Raw genomic sequence first — 23,456 nt, forward strand, 5'->3', positions numbered from 1 at the left:
GCAATTCAAGAAGAAGAAGATGACTACTGGATTTATTTAGGGGAAGCCCTGGTATGACGCATGTTATATATTAACCGTTGGATCAATATGTAGGTATCTTTTCTACACCGTTGATTTCTTTTGCTACCACTTTTACTCTTTTTTCGCCTCCTATTTCATTAGCGGCACAATAATAATATTAATTATATTATTCTGTTATATGAATTTTTAAAATATTAATTTGTACCAATTTTTGCTAATTCAGTTATACTTTCTTCGGTAATTTTGTTGAATCTCATAGAATATAATATTAATAATATTTATTCAAAATTTAATAAATATTTTATGTAATCTACTAATATATTTATTTGTTATTTAATTAGATTTTATATATTTCTTTATATTTTATATAGTAATTAATAGTATAATTTCAATTGAATATGTCATTTTTAATTAATTAAAATTAATAACAATAAAAATAAATACTATTGATATAATTAGATTAATAAATATGTTATATATAATTTTGTATTATTAATATAGTTTATTATTACAAAATCATAAGAATTTAGGTTGTTTTACAAAATATTTTAACAAATACTACTTATAAATTAAAATATATATATATATATATATATATATATATATATATATATATATAATTTTGGCATCATTATATTTTTTGAAAATTAAGTTCAAATTAAACAAAGAAAAACTACAAATTATTATTTATTTAATAATACATTTATTGATATATACATATATTTTATAAGTTTAATAATAAATAATTAATTAAATAAATAGCTGACTTGGTTAGATTTATTATAAGTATTTATATTTTAAAAAAAAAGGTGTTTCTATTTCAAATAAATAATTTATTAATATGAATAGGTATCTTGTAAAAAAAATATCATTTTATAGTGACATAAAATTATATATTATTATATTTTATTATTTATTATATATGGTTATAATTAACATATAAAAATTTATAAAAAAAAAATTATAATTCTCTCCCCATTCAAACAGAATTATATATAATCCAATTTCAAGGAATAATTTTGAGAATAAAAAAGTTGAGAATATAAAAATTTGAGATTTTTAAAATTTTGTTTAATATTACATATAAATATTTATTAACAAAATTATATAATAATATTAAATATGTATGTAATTAATGTGAGATGAATGATTATGTGTTTTGTTTAATATTAATTGGTTGATAATAATTGATATATAAATATAAAATTATTAATATTATATAAAAAATATTATATATTTAATAAAATATTTACCATTTTGTACGATTAGTAGTTTTAATTCTCTTTTCCTTATTTTGAAACTAAATATATAAAAATGTTGTAAAATAAAATAAAATAAATATTATATATTCAATCATATATTTATAATATTTATGAAAATACTTATTTATATATCAACTATATAAAATTATCTAAGTGATATATACACAATTGCTTATTCAAATATTGTAAAATCTTTTTAAGAGAATAATTAAATAAAATCAACTGCGATTCTTATGGCATTTAATTTGGGAGAACAAATTCTACCCTATATGTTAGTTATAATAATCTTAAAATTGATATAAATAATTATATATAAAATATATAAATTTTACCCGATAAATTAATTATTAAATAAGTAATACATCTCTCTAATCCTTAGTGACATAGTACAACATAATAAAATACTAAACAGAAAATATATTATATGTTTAACAAAATATTTATCATTTTATATTATTCTAATATATATTTTAAGTTTTTGAATAATAATAAATATTTTACCTAGTCTCTTAAAATATCTTAATTACCTTTTCAACAAAATGAAATGGTATGTATTCAATCTTATAGTTATAGTATTTATAAAAATATTTATTTATACACCAATTACATGAAAATTATGAATTCAAATTAATTGTATAATTTTTTAAAGTGTTATAAAACTATTTAAGATATTAAATAACTAAAACTGATACTAGTGCATTTTATATCTTCAATTTATGATGACAAATACCCTACTTTTAATTAGTTATTTAAATTTAATACATAATAATATTAAAATTAATATAAATATAAATAATTATATATATAATAAATTAATTAAGGTAATATATTTTTTTGTCAAATTGACATGTATATTTTTTATAAAATATTATCATTATCATTAAGATTGAGATTCTCACATTTTCAAAAAAATATTATAAATATATAAAATTTATTAAACATGATCTACAAATTAATTTTAAAATATTAATTCTTAATAAAAAAAAATTCAAATTGAATAGATTAAAATTTTTTAAATTACAAAAAAGTTAAAAGCAATATAATAAAATTTTAAACCATAAATTAAATAACATTATAATATTATATGTGTGAATATGGGATTTTTTAAAAGATGAATTATATTAATTAAATTATGAGTTAAATTTACTTTAAAAAAAACAACAAGTTTGTCATAAATAAACGGTTCCTAATTGTCATTTAATCTTCGATATTTTTCCTCAAAACATATATATTACCATTATCACCATGTTTATTCACAATATTATTTTTAAAATCTTTAATATATTTTTGTATTCTTAAACAACTTTGATATATATAATATTATAACATTAAAAATTCTAAAATAATAAAATATTTACTTTTTAAAAAGAAAATCTGAGAAGGAATTATATGACCTAATGTATTAAGATTATATTAGAAGACTATTAGGTTAACTTCACACGTATATAAAATATTAATTTGTGTATGTATAGTGTTAATATAAATATTATATATATATATTAAAATGACTTTATAGATTTTATTTGTTAAGCTTAAATATATGATGAATATAAAATCTTTGATAAAATATAAGTGGATTTATTTAATTCCACAAAATTTATAAAATAAAAGATTTTTTTTAACCACTGAAAAAATTAAAAAGAAATATTATTTTGTTTTAATATTTCAATGATTTTTTAGTCTTTCATTTAATTTGGTAATATTTTATACTAAAATATCAAAGGAAAGAAAAATAGAGAAGGTAAAACAGTGATTTCATTATGACTGTTGTTATAAACATTTTTAATATTACTTGTATTCAGAATTCACATGCTACATTTAATTGTCCAATGAACTAAAAACAAAATTTTAGTATTATTTTAAAATACATTTATTACCTCAATGCATTATATTTTTTCTTTTTCTTTTTTTTAAATTAATAATCTCAGTGTGCATTAACTGCTCCTCCATTTATGGAGGTGCTTGATAATTAAACTAAATTATTGGGTTGTTTGTTTTGACCTTTTGGAATGTTGGATAAGTTAATTTTAAGATTGAAAACAATTTTAAAATATTAAAATTATTTTTGAAAACAAAACATATAGATAAATAGTACGTACTATTGGTGTCGTTTTATATATAAAAATAATTATAATATTTAAATTAATAATTTGACAGCATATTATTATTAATTGAATGTTTATGAGAATGTAAATAAGTATAAATACTAATTTATATAAATTAATTTTATACATAAAAATATTAGAATATAAATTTATAATTATAAAATGTACATTTTTTTTAAACTAAAATAGTTATGTTATTTAAAGATATTTTATTATTTTAACTTATTTTTGTGAGTTATAATATATAACCATTATTAATTTATGCAGTACATCAAATATTAATAAGTTTGACCTTATATTTAGAACCGTGTATTTAGTTTGATTTAATTTTTATTTGTTTGAACACTATATGTCTATGTTAATTTAAATAAAATAATTATAAATATATAATATTAAATTTTTAATCTTAATTAAGTATTTATATACACAAATAAATTCAGTTAAAAAATATATTTTAATATGGTATATAAATATATTTGAATTTAATTAAATACAATAAAAGAGTTTAGTCTCTCTTCATAATATTTAATTAAATAAAATATTAGGTACAATGCATTTATTAAAAATTTGAAATATATAATTTAAAATAAATTGTAGGTAAATTATATATTTTATAAAAAATATTTATTAATTTCTAGTTTAGACATTATATATATATATATATATATATATATATATATATATATATATATATATATATATATATATATATATATATATATATATATATATATATATATATATATATATATATATAGCATAAAGAGTCGTTTTAAGACTAGCCATGAAAAGCCAAAGCAAAGGAAGTAAGCCTTCTGACCTACAACAAATTCATTTCATATATATATATATATATAATTTTTTTAAAATTACAAATTAATAAATAATTTTAAATATATATTAAAATATATAAATATTTTAAAAATATACATTATTAATTTTAAATTATATATACAAACTTAAATATATTTATTTATATATTTACAAATATAAAATATATATATTTTGAGATTGAGAGGGGAATATAGATCACTTGACATTAAGACAATAAATCTAGTTTTTGGATTTTAAAATAAGTAATACTTCTATAAATTATTCAAAAAAATGAGTAATTACAAAAAATTGAACATTTGGTGTCATGAACGGTGTCGAAAAAGATGTGGCAACACATTAGTGAACTTAAAACCAATGTAGATCGAGGGATCCAAGGGTCGTATTTGCACCCGAGGATCCATTGAGTCATAGTCCTAGGAGTAACCACACAAGTTGAATTTTCAGCCCCTAGCCTTCTAAGGTTTGGCCTTAGACTATTTCTAATAATTCATAGTTATTGAAGAAGCCATAAAAAAAAAAATCTCCAACAATTTACTTATTTTATCTTTACTAAGTGGATTTATAATAGTCAATCACAAATGAAGATAAAGAACGTGATAAATAGCAAGAACTAAAAGCTTATTTATGTTATCTTTGTATCATCTGGGTAAAAAGGGGTAAATATATATACAAAAGATTAAACAAAAAATGATTTAAGGAATCCGAATCTCGCATCATGGATAACCTTAACAAAAAATAATAATCTCATTAGATCAAACTAGTATGTATCCCGTGCATTTGCACAAGTAATAATATAAAAAACCGTGAAAAAATATTACGGTAAAATTTTTATGGGCGGGTCAACCCACAATCCGACCCAAGTATCAATTTACTCTCACATATATCCAAATTAATCACAGTTCTCGACCCGACAATCCGGATTAAAGTGTCATTATATATATATAGATTAGTTAGTTAAAATGTTGAACTTATATTGTTAAAATGTCACGCATTTATCAAATTTTGGGTTGAATTTAAAATATAGTGTTATTAGCCTAGTTGGTTAAAAAGTTGTATCCATTTACTCTCACATATATCCAAATTAACCACAGCTCTCGACCCGACAATCCGGACACTTTAAAAATTAAGCATCATTATATATATAGATAACAAAAGTGATTCTTAAGATATCTAATATCACAAGTTCGATTATTACTTAAAATAAATTAAATAGAGGTGAGAAGACATTATTTTGAAGTGTCATGCTAATAAAAATATTTTAGGTGAAAAATTATCATAAAACAAAACTCGTTCAAGCTTATTTGTTACAATTATATTTTATTTTTATTTTTTTTAAAATTAAAATCAATTATTTTTGTTAATAAAATTTGATCAATTTTATTTTTCAGCTTGATTTAAAAATATATCAAAAACTTATTTTTTTCACCCTTCACATCTCACCTAAGAAATGTTTCTTCTAATTCAATTAAATTTTCCATATAAAATTAAGAAAAAAGACAAATTTTTATTTTATCAACTTTGAAAAATGATTAACTTATGAAGAAATAATTATCTTGCACTTATTATATTCTAGCATAATGAGAAAGAAAAGCACAATGAAGAAGCTAAAAAACATTATTGTCAAAGGGTCAAAACCCTCCAAATTCTATAAATTTTATGTATTGAACTAAATATATTTTTAAAAAATGACACTTTCTTTATTGGTGTTAGGATTATTTGCATTTATACATGTAAAAAAAATATTGAGTTATGTTACAACTATTCTCTTATATATAACCTACTTAATGATAATTTTTTTTATTAAGTTTTATTAGAATTATTCTCTTATATATAACCTCCTAATAGTTTAAATGATAATAACAAGTATTTATATAATTAAATGTCATGAGTTTTATTTTCACTAAACTGTTAGACTAGGGTGAATGTATGAATATGAGGAGAGTATTACTAGTTTCTTAAATTAAAAAAATAAACTCATATAATTTTCTTTTCTTTTCTTTTCCTTGATGCTTTTCTATCATATACAACCAATGGATAATATTATATCATAATAATGAGAAGGAGAAACAGAAGTAACCTTGACCAAGTAACAAAACTTAGTGTGATGGTAACATCCTCCGAGTTCTAATTTTTTAAATTTAATTTTGTATTGAATTCCTAAAGGTGTAAACAATGCACCTAGTGTAAATATTATTTTATTTTATTTTTAAAAGAAACACAACCAATTTAGGGCCACCAGGGGATAAACACCCTCCAATTCTTTAAATTTAGTTTGTATTGGAGTAATTGTTTAAAAAAATAGAAGACTTTTTTTTTTTTTTTAAGAGAAATGATTGTGGAGGAAATGATGTGGCGCAATTGTGGTCATTCCCTCTCCCTATCACTCAACCTTTTTTTTATCGGTGTTCGACTTGGATGTAAATGGTTTGGTTCAATCGTTTTTTGTACCAAAAAATTTATCTTAAATATTGGTGTGAGTTTTTCAAAATTTTCATCCGTCGGTTCATAAAATAAATGTCTGAGCCCAGGTTCGAACTGGGTACCTTTAGTGTGTGAGACTAACGTGATAACCAACTACACCACCCAGACTAATGTGTTATTTTTGAATAATGAAATATATTTAAATAAATACTATCAAGGATATTAATAATTCTTTTTAAAATGTTCATTAAATATGATATAAATAATATTGGTTTAAAAATGACAACAAAAATAATACAAAATATGAGTGTTCACATTGTTAACAAATACACTTAAAACACAACGAGATTAACCATTTGGGAACACTAAGTATGACAATTAGGTGGTTCGGGACGGGGAATGCATTTATCACCCCATCCTATTTTTATTTCGGGGATTTAATACTATTCTCATCTCGTTCGGTTTTATGGAATTCCCGCTGTACATCATTTATAAAATATTTTTTAAAAAACAAAAAATTATATAAACGAATTTTTTAATATAATATATTTTATAATATATTGAAAATTTTATATTATTATAGAGAAATAAAATTACAACTCTTATAAAATATAATAAATAAATAAATATATTGGTGATTTTATATATTTAATTGTGTTTATAGTGTTCGTGGTAAAGTTAGGGTGAGATCGGGGAGGGGGACACAAATATCATCCCCACCCATCCCCGTTCGGTTTCGGGAAAAACTACCCCAAACGGGGCAATTTGCTTCGATTACCGCGGGGCGGTTTCAAATTGTCATCCTTAAGAGCAACAATGAAAACATAAACAAAAATTTTCACCAACGAACAAACATAATAAAAAAATTAGCGTTAATGAGCTCTAATATATTCAGAAGATCAATGTATTTACCGACCCCCTTCATCGATTTTCTAAAATATATCTCCCATATCGTCATAATGATAACATTGTGGAGTAAACGCATCGGTTGACCGCGATTACTAAAAGTCCTAAGGTTCGTTTCGAACCAAACTTAACTATCATGAATGTTCAAGTATGCTAGATTTGATTTATCAGCTCGCCAAAACTACTATAGTGATTTATTATGCAAGACAACTTATTAACACTTATATACTGAATCAAACTAGTCTAAAAATGAAAAAAGAATAATTGTGTGAGAGTAAACGGTATCGAAACTCCAAAGGTTCCTTTCGAACCAAACTTAACTGATAAATGCTCAAGTGTGCTAGATTTGATTTATCAGCGGCACTTTATTGAAAGTCCTAAGGTTCCTTAACAGATATAAATAATGGCATGTGCAAGCCTTGAACTTGCGACCTTCATGTTATTAACACAACACTCTAACCAACTAAGCTAATAGGCATTTTTACTTGTATAAGAGTAACGTTGCTAAAAGTTCTAAGGTTCCTTTCGAATTGAACAATCATAAATGCAAAGTTTACTATATTTTATATATAAGCGGTACTTTATTCGTTAAAACTACTATAATAGTTTATTACGCAACAACACTTATTAACACTTATATACCAAATCAAACTAATTCAAAAAAAAATTGTGAGTAAACGGTGCTGAAAGTCCTAAGGTTCCTTTCGAATCGAACAATGATAAATGCTCAAATATACTAGATTTGATATATAAACGATATTTTATTCTCTAAAATTATATAGTAGTTTATTATGCTACGCAACTTATTAACACTTATATACCTAATCAAACTAGTCCAAAAATAAAAAAAATAATAATATTTTTGTGATAGTAAACAGTGGTTAATTAGTACGACGCTCTAACCAACTGAGGTACTAGGCCTTTATATTTGTATAAAAGTAAACGGTGTTAAACTCCTAAAATTCCTTTCGTTAAACTCCTAAAATTCCTTTTGAATTGAATAATCATAAATGCTCAAGTATACTAGATTTGATATATAAGGGATACTTTATACGCTAAAACTACTATAGTAGTTTATTATTCAACGAGACTTATTAACACTTTTATACCAAATCAAACTAGTCCAAAAAAAAATTTGTGAGTAAACGGTGCTGAAAATCTAAGGTTCTTTTCGAATCGAACAATGATAAATGCTCAAGTATACTAAATTAGATATATAAACAGTTTTTATTCGCTAAAACTACCTTTGTAGTTTATTATGCAACAAGCAACTTATTAACACTTATATACCTAATTAAATTAGTCCAAAAATGAAAAAAATAATATTTTTGTGAGAGTAGACGGTGGTTAATTTGTGGGTATTGCAAGAAACTCAATATTAAAGATTATCTATGTATTTCTCTATCTTGTTACACATTATCAGCACGAAGCTCTATACTAGATTTAATATATAAACGATATTTTATTTATTAAAACTTTATTATGCAACACAACTTATTAACACTTATGTACCGAATAAAACTAGTCCAAAATAATTGTGAGTAAACGGTGCTGAAAGTCTAAGGTTCCATTCGAATCGAACAATGATAAATGCTCAAGTATACTAAATTTGATATATAAACGTTTTTATTCGCTAAAACTATCATAGTAGTATATTATGCAACACAACTTATTAACACTTATATACTTAATCAGATTAGTCCAAAAATAAAAAAAAATATTTTTGTGAGAGTAAACGGTGGTTAATTTGTGGGTTTATTGCACGTCAATATTAAAGATTATCTATGTATTTCTCTATCTTGTTACGCATTATCAGCACGAAGCTCTATACTAGATTTGATATATAAATGGTATTTTATTCATTAAAATTTTATTATGCAACACAGCTTATTAACACTTATATACCGAATCAAACTACTCCAAAAAAAATTGTGAGTAAACGGTGCTGAAAGTCTAAGGTTCCTTTCGAATCGAACAATGATAAATGCTCAAGTATACTAAATTTGATATATAAACGGTTTTTATTCGCTAAAACTTCCATAGTAGTTTATTATGCAACACAACTTATTAACACTTATATACCTAATTAAATTAGTCCAAAATTAATATAATTTTTTTTTGTGAGAGTAAACGGTGGTTAATTTGTGGGTTTATTGCACGTCATGAAACTCAATATTAAAGATTATATATGTATTTCTCTATCTTGTTACGCATTATCAGCCCGAAGCTCTATACTAGATTTGATATATAAACGATATTTTATTCATTAAAATGTATTATACAAAAACAACTTATTAACACTTATATTAATATACCTAATCAAACTAGTCCAAAAATGAAAAAATAATATTTTTTTGTGAGAGTAAAGTGGTTAATTTGTGGGTTTATTGCACATCATAAATCTTAATATTAAAGAACACGAAACTCAAACAAAAATTAATAATGGCGAACACGAAACTCAAATAAAAATTAATAATGGCCTATGCAGGTCTCGAACCTGCGACCTTCGCGTTATTAGCACAACGCTCTAACCAACTGAGCTAATAGGCCTTTATATTTATGTAAGAGTAAACAACTGTAGTTAATTTGTGGGATTATTACTCGCCATAAACCCAATATTAATAATGGCCTATGCAGGTCTCATCTGCGACCTTCGCGTTATTAACACTACACTCTAACTAACTGAGCTAATAGACTTTTATATTAATAATGGCTTATACAGGTCTCAAACTTATAACATCGCGTTGTTAGAACTTAACTTTCATAAATATTCAAGTATTCTAAATTTGATTTAATTATAAGCAATACTTTATCCACAAAACTACCATAGTAGTTTATTATGCAATGCGATTTATTAACACTTATATACTAAATCAAACTAGTAAAAAAAAATAAAAATTATGTGAGAGTAATTTACGACAATTAATTTATGAGTTATTACCCATCATGAAACCCAATATTAATAATGGTCAATGCAGGTTTCGAACTTGCGACCTTCGCGTTATTAACATGAAGCTCAAGCTCAAGTATGATATATTTGATTTATAAGTGGTACTTTATACATTAAAACTATTATAGTAGTTTATTATGTAACACTACTTATTAACTAACACTATATACCAAACCAAACTATCTAAAAATTTATGTAGGTAGCATTAACCATAGGGATGACAATGGGGCGGTTCGGGGAGGGGAATGCAATTATCATCCCCGCCCCGTTTAATTTCGGGGATTTTTTTAATACCATCCCCGCTCCGTTCGGTTTTTTTCGGTTTCGGGGAATCCCGCGGGGCACCGTTAATAATTTTTTATTTAAAAAAAAATAAATATTATACAATAAAATTATATAAACCAATTTTTTAATATAATATATATTGTAATATATTAAAATTTTATATTATTATAAAGAAATAATTTTAACACTATTATAAAATATAGTAAATAAATAAATATATTGGTGATTTAATATATTTAATTATGTTTATGGTATTCGGGGCAGAATCGGGGTGAAAACGGGGTGAAATCGGGGAGGGTCGGGGCGGGGGACACAAATACCATCCCCGCCCCATCCTTGTTTGGTTTCCGGGAAAAACCGTCCCAAACGGGGCAATTCGGTTCGGTTTTCGCGGGGCGATTTTAAATTGCCATCCTTAATTAACCATGCAGAACGTGTCATTAATGAAAAACAAATGTGATATGTTAAAATGATATCTTCTTGACCCACAACTCACTCCACGGATGAGTTTCGAGTTTCTTACGAAAGCCATCATTTTTTAGAGGTCTTCCATAATAATAACAACGAGAAAGGAGAGCGTGGATCACCCTGTCTGATCTATTAGGAGCTCTCGAATAATTAATGAGAACTCCCATTAACAATGACAAAAAACTTAACCGTTGAGAGGAAAAATCTAATCCAACTAATATATTTTTCACCCATTCCCATTATGTCCATTACATCTATCTTTTTTGAAATAGAACAAAATAGATATAAATAGAAAGTAAAGAATGTTTTCCACAAAAACTCTCAATTGACGCAATCATAAGCTTTTTCGATATCTAAATTGACAAAAACACATGTGAACTCTTAAATTAGCGAGTCTATGCACTCATTAACTATTAATACGACATCATAGATTTGACGACATTTGATGAACGCAATTTAATTACTAGATATATATGACCATCTCTAACACCATTCGAAACTTGTTAATCAAACATTTTGCGACAATCTTATAGAAAAACGAAACGAGACTAATACACCTAAAGTTATTCACATCAATAGTCCTTAAAGCTTTACGAATGAGACATATCAAAATAGAGTTCCGACTCTTATCAACTAATGAAAAACAATAAAAATTATATTTTTCTCTTATCTTTTTATAATAAGTTCAAATATAATTATATTTTTGTTTTTTATATTTGAAAATATTCTCATAAAAATAACAAGATAAATGATGATAAAAGAAAGAAGAAGGAAATTTGTTATACTTGTAATGAGAACTAAATGGAAATTTTTTATATAGCCGTCCTTTTATTAAATTTAGAAGGATAAAGTAATTTTTTGATGATTTTTTTTAGAAAAGTACATTTAGATTTTTTTCACTTTTAAAATAATCTTGATATTTTAACTTATTATTTTTATAATGTTTTCACTCCAACTCTAGAGAAATAAGTGATTATAAATATATTTTTTAAAATATATTTATTTTAAATAACTCCTTAATATATTGAATTAAGTGATAAGTCAAATTATCAAATATTGCCTTAATCTTAAATAAAATAGAAATCAAATATTTCCTAATTAAATATATATATATATATATATATATATATATATATATATATATATATATATATATATATATAATTTTTAGCTAGGTACTTCATTTAAAAATAAAATTAAGGAAAATTAATAAAATAAAATAAAACAAAACAAAACAAACGGATCCTAAGAAATATATTTTGGTTGGAAAATATTTATTTTATCATTTTTTATTTTTTTAGATTAATATAAGTGTAGAAAAAAACTGAAAATCAGCCACCAAACAAGGCTTAGCACCACAGGGTAAAACCCTGTTTTGGTGGTTCGGTCGAGGCTCGAGTGACTCATGGGTAGCCTGGGCTCGGTCGCAGCAGGTGGGCTGATCGGATTTAAGCGCATCGGTCGAAAACCAGGACAAACATCCTTGGTCTTCTGTCTGAAAATGAAACTAATGTTCGGAAACCAAGTCATCCGTAGAAACTTGGCCACAGTCGAAAATTGATTTTTTTTAACCAGAAACCATTAGTATTAAAGACTCCAAATCCAAGAAGAATCTCCCTTAAAGACAAAATAGTTTCTTTCTTAAAAAATGCCTCAACGTTCAGAACAGATAAAAGGACAAATTTCTTTGACCCCTACACTAATTGAAAACGTATCATCCAACCAAGTGTCCAACTTTTAAAGCAAAAATGGAACCTAAAATAAATGCATGTTGACATTTGAAGATATAGACATGTACCTGTTTTTATTATTATTAAAGAGTAATGGTTTAAATGTTATCTTAGTTATATATTTCAATGAATCTGAATGTCTTAACTTAAATCACAAACTTGAGTGGTGTACAATCATTTAGAAAATGAACCGAGCCTAACTCTATTAGTCTATTTGAGCACTCTTATCTCTTTCCTTCCATTATTATTTTATTAAATAAATATAAGATGTATCAACCATGAAGGAATGAAAACAAACAAAAATACAAGTTATAACAACAAATTGTCACTAGATTAAGGTTAGGACAATAACAACATAACATAAAGATAACATAATAAAAAAGTCAAAATATGAAAAGTTCATGAACCGCAATCTTATTTGCGCCGTTTAATCTCCACTTTCATTTTACTAAGACATACACTACATCAAAACAGAAACAAGTACTACTCTAGAAAGTCAAGATTCTCGAAAGATTTACTCCACTCGGCGTGATTCTGGATTAATATATTTTGATCCAATTTGGGTAATTCACTTTCCTTTATTCTATTGATCCTTGTTTTTGTGTGATTTAACTTTTATTGACATTTCTTTCTAACGTTCCTTTTTTTCGATAATTTTTGTAATCTTCGTTGCTTTATTTTGTTTCCATAAAATCTCACCTAAACATCTCCATATATTTTGTGACAACAACTCATGGATTTGCATACATTTAATGGTAATTTTACTGTTGAGTTGTCTTGAATTGATGATGCAAAAAAAGAGAATATTGAACAAAAAAAATATATCTTTTTGGTGTATAATTTGTTGAGTAGACTTGAATAATTGAGTTAACAAAGAAGATGTTAAGTTGTCTTGGAGACAACTCTAGATTTAAAAGATAAACAATAGATTATCTAGGTCATCTGGCATTGACTAATGTTTTTGGGCCACCTCTGGCATTGCCTAATGTGTCCATGCCACTTCTAGCATTGACTAATGTGTTTGGCCACATCTATGACATTGTCTAATGCATCTAAGTCACCTATGACATTGACTAATACATTTGGGTCACCTCTGACATTGACTAATGCATCTGGGCCACTTCTAGCATTGACTAATGCGTCTGGGTCACCTCTGACATTTACTAATGTATCTGGACACCTTTGGCATTGACTAAAACTTCTGGGTTATCCAACACCAACGAGTGAATATGGGTCATCCGACACCGACAAGTGCATCTAAGCCAGCCTATATCGAAGAGTGCATTTGGGTCATTCGACACTAACGAGTTCATCTGGGCCATCTGACATCGGCGAGTGCATATGGGCCATCATTAGGTACCGTCGAGTGAATCTAGGCCATCCGATACCGACGAGTGCATTTGGGTCATCCGACACTAACGAGTTTATTTGGGCCATTCTACATTGACGAGTGTATATGGGCCATCATCCGACACTGTCGAGTGCATATGGGTCATCCGGTACCAACAAGTGCATTTGGGTCATCCGACCCGATGAGTTCATCTGGGCCATCTAGCACCGACAAGTGCATATGGGTCATCTGACACTAGTGAGTGCATATGGGTCATTATCTAGTACCGTCGAGTGCATCTGGGCCATCCGATACTAACGAATGCATATGAGTCATCCGACACTAACGAGTTCATCTGGGCCATCCGACATCGGTGAGTGCATATGGGTCATCCGACATTGAAAAAAATGTATCTGCACCATCCAACATTGACGAATGTATTTGGGCCATCTAACATTGACGAAAGCATATGAATCATCCGACTCTAATGAGTTCATCTGGGCCATCCGACACCGACGAATGCATATGGGCCATCTGACATTGACAAAAATGCATCTGCGTCATCCAACATTGACGAATGTATTTGGGCCATTTAACATTGACGAATGCATCTGTTAAGTTGTCTTAGGGCAACTCTAGATCAGATAGAGGAGCTAGAATATACGGGCATTGATTAATGCATATCTATAAGTTAAATTTTAGATATTTTTTAACATATATTTTATATTAATTATTTTTAAGTTTAAACATTTCATATTATTGACTGCAGGTAAGTACGTGTTATGCTTGAAGAACAGACTTAAAAAAGATTAATATATTGAATGTTCAAACAATTTATATTATTTTGTACTTTAATTTTGAAATTTTATGTTTTATAATTTTGATTAGTAATGGTGGTTTGATGTTTTTGGAGTTTGGACTATCATTTTTGAAATTTTGAATATTTATGATTGTTTCATATTTTTATTTTAAAATATGTTTTAAATGTTGAATATGTATGAAAGTTTGATATTTTCATTTTGAAAATAAAGATTTGAGTTTGAGTTCAAGCTCGATTTCGAGTTCGAGCTCGAGCTTGAGTTTGAAAATTTAATTTTAGTTCAAGCTTTTTGAGTCGAGCCGAACTTGTAGTTTAATAGTCGAGCTCGAGTTCAAACTCAAATTTATAAACTCGTTCGAGCTCGAGTTCAAGCTCAAATTTATAAACTCGTTCGAGCTCGAGTTCGAGTCGAGCTAATAAAAACTAAATCAAGTCGAGCTCGAGCTCAAGCTGGTTCGAGCTCGACTCGACTCATTTGCAGCCCTAGTTTTAATTACAACGAGATGAGACATTACTCAACACAATGTCGAGAAAAGAAGAATGAGGTAGCACACCTTACCCACGCGGACAACGTCGAACCAACATTGCTTGTAGCAATCTCGGAGGAGATTCCGTCAATTAATGTTGTCATGATGAATGAAATAAAGCTAACTCCAGAAATTCGAGAAGCTAAGAACGACAAAACATCAAAAGATGTTTGGTTCTTGGACAACGGTGTCAATAATCACATGACTGGCGATAAAGAGAAGTTATTTGAACTAGACGAGGTAGTCATCGGGAAGGTGAAGTTCAGAGACGGATCCACAATACAAATTTGTGGAAAAGGTTTTATCATGTTCGAATGAAAAAATGGCAACCAGTGGCTTCTCGATGGAGTTTTTTCATTCATTCTTTACAAATTAATCTAGCGAGTCTCGGACAACTTACCGAGACGGGTCACAAGGTGGTGATGGATGGAAAAGAGCTTGAAATCTTCTCTAAGAACTCTTCATGACTTATCTTGAAAGTGAGACGAACTCATAATCGACTATATCAAATTTGCTTGAAATTAGTAAAATTGGTTTGCTTTTTAGTTAATCTTGAAGATCCAACATCGTTATGGCATGCTCGTCTCGGTCATGTTAACTTCCAAGCACTAAAGTCCCTCATAAATAAGTGAATGACTACTGGTGTTCCGAAAATTTCTCCTCCAAAACAACTTTGTCGAACATACCTAGTTGCAAAATAGACGAGACAATCGTTTGCGCTAGAAGCCAAGTTTTGAGCAAAAAAGTCACTCGAATTGTTGCACATTGACTTATGTGGGCCAATCACGCCAATAACCCTAAGAGGAAATTGATATTTTATGCTGATTATTGACAATAGTTCCAGGTAGATATGGCTCCATATGTTGAAAGCAAAGGACGAAGCATGCTTTTCGTTTAAGAAGACGAAGCAATTGGTCGAGAATGTGACCAGACTTTGAATCAAAGTCATTCGTTCGGATAGAGGAGGTGAATTCTTCTCGAAGGAGTTTGCAGAGCTATTCGAAAAAGTAGGGATAGAGTGACAATTCACTGCACCATACTCTCCTCAACAAAATGTGTGGTGGAGAAGCGTAATCGAACAGTGATGGTCATGGCTAGGTCATTACTCAAAAACATGATAGTCCCGAGCAAGTATTGGGGGGATACAGTTCGTCAATAGTCTATCTTCTCAACCGGGTTCCAACCAAAGTTGTTATAAATAAAACCCCATTTAAGATGTGGATTGGAATGAAACCGCACCTAGCACAACTTCGTGTGTTTGAGTGTACAACGCATGTCAAGGTGACCACTCTCCATCTGAAAAAATTATATGATAAAATCCAGTCATATATCTATTTTGGTGTCGAAGAAGGAAGAAAGGCACACAGATTGCTCGAATCACAAAATGGCAAGATCCATGTGAGTCGTGATGTTGTGTTCGAAGAAAGTGTAGCATGGGATTGGCAAATTGAAAAGAGTGATTAACCCTTCAAAGTTTAGGAAGAGGTTAATCACAAGTATGTTGGAATTCGAACGGTCCCATTCAAGAGTGGATCGAAAATAGGACAATCTACTTCAAGAATGTTCCAATAGCTTGTCTCGAATCCTCCGCAACTCGAATAAGTGATTGAACAAATGGACCAAGGCGATGGTCTACCCACTCCATGGTCAGGTTGACACGTTGGGAGTGATGAAGGACCTGTTCGATATAGAAACATGACCGATATCTTGGAAGAAGCACATCGAGTGACATTTGATTTTGAAGAGTTGATGTTAGCATAAACGGAGGAGCCGTCTTGCTACAATGAAGCGACTGGACAACCACAATAGGAAGAAACAATGACTAAAGAAATTGAAGTCATCGAGAAGAATGAGACGTGATCACTCGTCCCATTGCCAGTCGGACACAAGGTAATTGGACTCAAATGGGTATTTAAGATCAAGAAAAACTCAGAGAGTGAGGTGATCCAGCACAAAGCTCGTTTAGTTGCAAAGGGATATGTGCAATGACAAAGCATTAACTTCGAAGAAACCTTCGCTCTAGTCACTCAAATGGACACAATTCGAGTCATTCTTGTCTTGACAGCTAATTGTGGTTGCCAAATACATCATCTCGATGTCAGCTTTTCTCAATGGAGAACTGGAAGAGGAAGTGTACGTGACTCAACAAGAAGGATTCAAAGTCATAGGGAAGGAAAATATGGTGCTTAAATTAAAAAAGACATTGTATGGCTTAAGGCAAGCTCCTCGTGCGTGGAATCTAAAGTTGGACATATGTTTGAAGCAAATGGGCTTCGTAAAGTGTACACATGAGCAAGCGGTGTACACAAGAGGCAACGCTAATACCCAAATTATTATTAGTATTTACGTGGATGATTTTATTTTAACAGGTGAAGATCCAAAGGGTGTCGAACTTTTCAAGAAGTAGATAATGGGGGTGTTCGAGATGAGTGATCTTGGATTGCTTTCATACTATATTGGAATTGAGGTATCTTAGTTCGAAGGAGGTGTCTCGATCAAGTAGACAACATATGCAAAAAAGTGCTGAACCAATTTAGAATGCTTGATTGTAACTCAACAAAGACACCAATGGAGCATATGGCTCAACTCTATAAGGATCCCGAAGAAAAACCAGTTGATGTAACTAAATATTGAAGAGTCATTGATTGTCTATGCTTTCTCCTTCATACAATGTCAAATCTTTCTTATGATGTTGGTGTTATTAGAAAATTCATGGAGAGGTCAACTGAGATACATCACAAGACAGTGAAGCATGTGCTTCTATACCTTCAAGGTGCTTTCTCCTTCATATAATGCCAAATCTTTCTTATGATGTTGGAGTTATTAGCAAATTCATGGAGAGGCCAACTGAGATACATCACAAGGCAGTGAAGCAAGTGATTCTATACCTTCAAGGCACTATACACTTAGGTCCAGTGTTTTGAAAAGGAGGTGGTGACGAAGAAATAACGGGTTACTCTGATAATGATCTCTCAGGTGACCTAGATGACCGGAAAAGTACAAGGGGCATGGCGTTTTACATTAATGATAGTCTTATTTCGTGGAACTCCCAGAAACAGAAGACATTGGCACTATCCTCATGTGAAGTAGAGTTCATGGCTACAGCAGCGATATCGTGTCAAGCAGAAATCATTGTTGTTCGAACTAAGTGGTTCGAAACCTAAAGTAGTGAAGCTCTACGTCGACAACAAGTCCGCACTTGCACTCATGAAAAACTCTATTTTTTATGGGCGTAGCAAACACATCGACATGAAATATCATTTCATTCGAGAGTGTTTTGAAGGAAGTCAAATCAAAGTAGAGTTTGTTCGAACTTACGAAGGCTTGCCATCATCAAAACTAGTGATGATGCGACACATGATCGTGTTCGTGATCGTGATCTCGAACCACGCCATGACTAAAGGGAAGAATGTTGTATTACTAATTATGACTAATTATGACCGTTACAACTGTTACAAAGAAATAAAAGATTTGAAATAATGTGGGAAAAGAAGATTTGCATTAATGAGTAAAACGGAAGATTTGTAATAAATTTCATTAAATTAGAAAATTGAGAGTTTTTTTTCTATTTAGTATAAATAAAATGTGTGCTGCTCTGAATTAGATAAGAAAATAAGAGATATAGAGTAACTATTGTAACTAATATATATCTCGTGCATTTGCACGAGTAATAATATAAAAAATCGTGAAAAATATATTACGGTAAAAATTTTATGGGCGGGTCAACCCACAATCCGACCCAAGTATCCATTTACTCTCACATATATCCAAATTAACCACAGCTCTCGACCCGGCAATCCGGACACTTTAAAAATTAAGCATCATTATATATATATATAGATTATTTTAAGATATTAAAGATTTTATTGAAAAATTATCTAAGTCTTGTGAGTGATTCTCCCTAGGCCAAATTGAAGATGCCCTAAAGGCACTAGGAATCCCTGTTACCAAATTGACTATGTGCTCATGTGCCCTCCCATAGGAGGGTTAATCATTAAAAAAAAAAGTATATATATATATATATTTTTAAACGTTACTTTTTTAGACACTTTGATAATAGATATCTCAATATATATACTAATCAGGCTAAAACGCTGATTTGACTAGCTAGTTCTATGATACATGTTAGAGATAAAATACTCATCTCATTCGCAAACATCTATTTTGTCATTTGATTCCGAAGGTAGATATAGATAAGATCATGCATTATCGGCAAGAAAAAAAGTGTCTAATTATTCAAAACGTTTCCTAATCAGGCTAAAACGTTTCCAACCCGTTTCTAAAAAGTCCCATCAACAGGAACGATCAAGACAAATCATTTCCACATGTATTAGTATATATATATATATATATATATATATATATATATATATATATATATATATATATATAGGCTAGGCTACACTTATAATTCATATTGTTATATAAATATTGTAATTATTTAGGATCACAAATTAAAAGGCAATGACACCACTAGTATGTCAAACCCTTGCTAGACTATTTCAAATATTAAGTAATTTCTAGATATTTAACACCTTATTTATACTACTTAAATATATTTTTACATATTAGATCAATAACTATATACATATTGAAGGACCTTAATTACTTAACTAATCAATTATTAACTCGAATAGTTGTGGTTCCAAACGAGTGGCCTACACCGGGGCTATGACCGGGGTCTGTCTGCCTGTAATCGTCGGTTTCTGCGGTAGCTTTGTGGGTTAAGGTTGATGCTTTTACAGCGGCTGAAATGATGGTAGTCTTGATCTCTTCCTTCAGCTGCCTTCCTTCAGAGTAACAAATGATCATAACAAGTGCTAAAAGAAAAACAGAGTTGATCATGAGTCTGGCCATATTTGAGTGTTAATTTTCAAGAGTGTGTGTGTAGAAGAGAATTACAAATGGGTTTGGGCTTTGAAGGTGTTGGTAAGGTGGTGGAATCATTAGCTATTTATAGAGAATATGATAGGATACCAAAGTATAAAGATCCACTTGTATTTTGACTTGTGAGAAGTTGTTGAGTGGCCATTTTTTTTTTATGAAGACCTTGTTATATCACACTATACATGTTAATTGAAAAAAAAATCACACACATATATATATATATATATATATATACAAATAATTGTAAGTATTAATATAACTTTTACCTAACTTCGGAGAGCCGACTGTCCATGGGCTAGAACTTACCCAATCTTGTACATTTAAAAAAAAGTTTAGGGCAACACAATATTTGGAGTTGCACTAACTACACTAAATTGCTAATACTCAATAAAATGAAAATTAAGGAATGCAATGAAACTCTTCCAAAATAAGAGTGTTTGCTTAAACGTGTATAGTTAACTCAAACTAAACTTATTCAACTCACATATCCAACATATTATCATCTAGAATGTGTTGTGCATAGGTTTAGGTGGGGTGGTTAAACATTAAAAAAAAACTATTAATATTTTTTTTAATGCCTTTAGAATTTCATATATTTTATTGATAAAGGATCGTAATACGAAAATAGAGGTGGATCTAAACAAATTTTAAAACGGACTATAATATCTTTCTCCACCAACTACAAATAAACAAGTTTTTAATGGCACTCGGTTCTCAACAACAACATGATGTCATCGTATGAAAATTTATCAGCTTTTCACATCGTCCATTATCTAGTATATATGTTACTTACTATTAAAAAAAAATCCATTTTCTGAAGTTTCTCAGTTACGAAAAGCACCAACTCTTTTTTTATATCTCTATAAGTATTGTGGCCATAATTTTCAATCCCTTCTTCTAGCCTAGCGGCAAAAGAGATGGATATCCCTAACTTCCTTGAGAGGTCTTGAGTTCGACCTCGTCAGATACCAAGTTCTGCGCCTTATGCCTTATTAAATGGTTAAGTATGTTTGCGGACTATCTGCTTAATTCTTGTGCCCATAACAATTTTTTTTTTAAATTTCGGTTATTTATAAATCAGCCCCTCATAGATATTAAAATAACCCTTTGGTCTCTATGCATTTATTCCATAACCTACGTACCCCATAAACCTCTTTAATATCGTATTTGATCACTCCAGTTTAGATTTATTACATAATAGCCCAATACTATTAAATATTGCATTAAAGGCCCAATAATTATTGAATTAATTATATTAATCCAACACAACCATTTTTTCAAACATGTGTTAACTGCTACTTTTTGTACATTTCGTTGAAGGCTTCACTCACTTCACATGGTCTATCCGATCCAAAAGAAATTTGATGTATTACTTACCTTATAAATAGTATAAAACTCTGGAAGAATTACTTTTTAATACAATAAGTTTGAATGACACCTAACAACCCTGACTTCCACTTTTATTTAAGGCGTTTAAAGTGGAAAAATCTAGTAAAAATTAGTCAACAAGAATATTAAAATGCTTCGAACAGTTTGGATGACAAATACTGTAATTTTAGATCCTCAACCGAGCTTAATAAGATTTAAAATCTGTAATCTATTTAAAATATATCATGTATTAATAGCTCGATCCTCTGTGTCATCTGAATATTATGACGAGCTCTCATCGCTGCTTATCTCATCAATCAATCGTTTTGCAAAAACTAAATTCTCATTTGTTTGTATAAACTATAATATCTAATGGCATTTATGATTTTTTTTTTTTTTTTTGCATGTGCATGATATCTTCTAACTGGTTCATACAATCAACATAAAAATAGATTTTAAATACATAGTTTATTTGTTACGATCTTGATCACAAAGGCTATTAATGTCTACATATATTATTATTGGTCGAATCTAAATTTCACGACATATTTGCACCTTTTTACGTTAGTTTATACAAAGTCAAAATTCATTTAGTGAGCAAATATAATTTGTGTAAGTACTCACAAATTAGAAGTTGGAAAGAAAAAGTTCACTTTAATAAGCAAATGTAATTTATGGAAAAAAAAGAAAGAAGAAAACATATATAAGTGGTGAATCAATTTGGGAATTCCTCTTAAAAAATACATGTTAATTAACTAACCATTTTAAATGAATGTCTCAAATTTTCTCAAATCCAAATGAATTATTCTTATAAGTTATAACCAGTCTGTTTTCAGCTTTGTTCAGTCCTAGCTAACATAACTAACAGAACTTTTGAAAAAAATAACCAATTAGTGTAAATTTTTGCAAAGATTAAGAAAGATTAGAACTTTCATTAGAATTGTGACATTATTAAAAAAGAACAACATTGGCATCGGCTTTTAATCAATACCATTTATCAATAAATAAAATAGTGAGATGAGTGAATTTTGGGCACTGACAAACAATTAGTTCCACTTAGTGAAAGAGACCTTTCTGGTGCAGATCAAATGTGATGTTTTAGATTTAGTTTTAGCCCTACATAACTCTTGTCTTTTTGACTCATCACTGATCATGGATTCATCTCCTCACATGCTTAATAAACAGTAGCTTTATTGCACCACTAATAATTACCACCCTATAACTTGGGATGGACAGTATTACAATACACACCCCACCATTAATTCTAATCTGAAAGAGTTTTTTCCATTAGTATTCCTTCACAGCTTTGTGTTGGCATATCTTGGGAAGACACTTCAATAACGCAACGATTCTTTTCTACACTAAGAAGATTCCTTTCTTCTCTTTATTTGAAAAAAAAGGGAGAGTTACAACAACTGTTGTAGTAGTGAACATACAGGAAAGAAGTGAAAGGAATAATTATGAAGGTTTTGGCTGGCTCCCATTGTTGGGGAACTCACTAACTGTCGCCACTCATCCACTTGCCTCTCAAGCAAAGTCTCT

The 23,456-nt window shown here is 28.8% G+C and overlaps 2 non-coding genes across 2 annotated transcripts; both read right to left on the reverse strand.

Annotated features, from left to right (window-relative positions):
* Positions 1 to 6,737: 6,737 nt before the first annotated feature.
* On the reverse strand, positions 6,738 to 6,811 carry TRNAV-CAC. Its single transcript has one exon. It is a non-coding gene; the product is annotated as a tRNA-Val (tRNA).
* A 3,214-nt stretch (positions 6,812 to 10,025) lies between these two features.
* On the reverse strand, positions 10,026 to 10,099 carry TRNAI-AAU. Its single transcript has one exon. It is a non-coding gene; the product is annotated as a tRNA-Ile (tRNA).
* Positions 10,100 to 23,456: the final 13,357 nt, after the last annotated feature.

The sequence above is a fragment of the Impatiens glandulifera genome, chromosome 5 (assembly GCF_907164915.1).
Source record: "Impatiens glandulifera chromosome 5, dImpGla2.1, whole genome shotgun sequence".
Lineage (NCBI taxonomy): Eukaryota > Viridiplantae > Streptophyta > Magnoliopsida > Ericales > Balsaminaceae > Impatiens > Impatiens glandulifera.